The sequence below is a fragment of the Schistocerca piceifrons genome, unplaced genomic scaffold, assembly GCF_021461385.2.
Source record: "Schistocerca piceifrons isolate TAMUIC-IGC-003096 unplaced genomic scaffold, iqSchPice1.1 HiC_scaffold_961, whole genome shotgun sequence".
NCBI classification, from domain to species: Eukaryota; Metazoa; Arthropoda; class Insecta; order Orthoptera; family Acrididae; genus Schistocerca; species Schistocerca piceifrons.
The window spans coordinates 597,501-600,000 of NW_025729236.1; positions in this window are offsets into that span (position 1 = coordinate 597,501).

Below are 2,500 nucleotides of genomic sequence, written 5' to 3' on the forward strand. Positions count from 1 at the left end.
GGGTGCGCCGGCGCGCAGCTGCGACGCCTGCCGCGTCCGTCGGCCGGCGCGCCTGCCACTGGCCGCCCCCACCAGCCGGCTGTAGCGCGTGCGCCCACGCACCGCGCGGCCAGCACGCCGGGAGGCGCCCCCTCACCGGCCGGGGACGGTCCCACCCAGCCACCGCCGCGTATCGCTTCACACCCAGATGCCGTTCAGTTTCGTCGGCATGGTGGGTATCGCTGGAACAACCGGTTAGTACCTCAACCTACCGTCGCCATCACCGATTCACCCCTAGCGAGAACAACCGCACCACAACGGGTTACCATTTGTTCATTTGCGTAACTTCACCAGAAAACGTATGCGTCCATCGCCATTTGCAACTTCCACGATTATTGCATGCCTGTGTCAGGTGTCACACCACACTACGTCTGCCCACATACACGCAACAAAATGTGCACGCCTAGACAATACGTGGAAGGTGGCCCCCGTACGTATGCGATGTCCATTGCTCGAACGACTGTCAACCGGCCTCTGTAGCATGTCGCAGATATGGAACGCGGTGCACCATGCTATCACGGTGTGTGAGGAGAGACGACTAGGTCCGAATACATCAACAGACAGCTCATGCTGATCGCCATCCACGGCGTCCGTTCCTCCCACACGTCTCTATGGCGTACCACACTGCAATCCAGCTGTCATAGGGAGACGACACGTAGCTGCGTGCACAATATTTGCACTGTATGGTCCGCCGTTTTTGGGCGCAGTCGTTGTACGGTCACACATGTGCCACGATGTATCATTCAGTACATAAGGACGAATGTGCAGTACAGATTGTGGTTTACGCGTACGACATCAGCGGACAGTTGACACAGGCCGTACCACAACGTAGCCTGAGTACGTCGCATGCGAAGGGCATTGAACATGCAAACTTCTCACCAACCAGCTTGCGAAGGCAGGGGGCAAGGTGGGGACGTGGGGAGGTGTGGGGGGGGGGGGGCGCGGCATGTACGTCCTGCTGCCATCCACATTACAGTGTACAGCAGGAGCATGTGGAAAGTCAGCAAGACTTGCAAGGTGTTTAACATGAAGCGATACACAGGGGAGCGGGCAGTGCGAGTAGCGAACTATATTGCGAGGGTTGCGGGTGGGCAACACTACACTAATTGAACGAGTCGTATAACAATTACAGAGCAGGTTTAGGCGACAACGTGGGTTACGTTAGCGGACAACGTGGGTTACGTTAGCGGACAACGTGGGTTACGTTAGCGGACAACGTGGGTTACGTTAGCGGACAACGTGGGTTACGTTAGCGGACAACGTGGGTTACGTTAGCGGACAACGTGGGTTACGTTAAGGCACAACATGGGTTAGGTTAAGGCACAACATGGGTTAGGTTAAGGCACAACATGGGTTAGGTTAAGGCACAACATGGGTTAGGTTAAGGCACAACATGGGTTAGGTTAAGGCACAACATGGGTTAGGTTAAGGCACAACATGGGTTAGGTTAAGGCACAACATGGGTTAGGTTAAGGCACAACATGGGTTAGGTTAAGGCACAACATGGGTTAGGTTAAGGCACAACATGGGTTAGGTTAAGGCACAACATGGGTTAGGTTAAGGCACAACATGGGTTAGGTTAAGGTACAACATGGGTTAGGTTAAGGTACAACATGGGTTAGGTTAAGGTACAACATAGGTTAGGTTAAGGTACAACATAGGTTAGGTTAAGGTACAACATAGGTTAGGTTAAGGTACAACATAGGTTAGGTTAAGGTACAACATAGGTTAGGTTAAGGTACAACATAGGTGAGGTTAAGGTACAACATAGGTTAGGTTAAGGTACAACATAGGTTAGGTTAAGGTACAACATAGGTTAGGTTAAGGTACAACATAGGTTAGGTTAAGGTACAACATAGGTTAGGTTAAGGTACAACATAGGTTAGGTTCGGTTACACGTTGTTGTAAGGAAAGGTGTAGGGGGGGGGGGGCGGGGGCGGCAGGTTCGTTGATAGTGATTATAGTAAGTGAATGCTTGTGACATGATCAGATTTGTCACGTCAGGATGCACCTTTGGCTTATTAGAGGCGGCGCTCCAATTCTATGCTTGTGTCACACCTGTGTCTTTGAGTCATGTCATTGTTTGTGCGCTGTGACAGGAGGTACTATTGTGATGTTGGGTGCACCGTTGTATAGGACATGTGTGGGTGTTGGTGCCTTATCTGCGCAATGGTGGATGTCGAAAGGGTGGGATATTCTATTTTCCGCATGGACCTCCTGGTCTGGTTGTGATAGTGTGGATTGTGTAATGTGGCGGAGAGGATGCACTGGATGTTGTTCCATGCTGGTGCTTACGTATTGTATGTGCGCCTGTTAGAAGCAGAGAGTGGTGCGTGATCAGAGTGTCTGGCTGACGTGTGGTTCCCATTGTGGGCAGACTCTTTCAGCATGTATACGGACAGTTGTATATATTTTCTGTAGTTTGATGGCTCTGCATTGATTACTAATCAGCGCCGTGTGT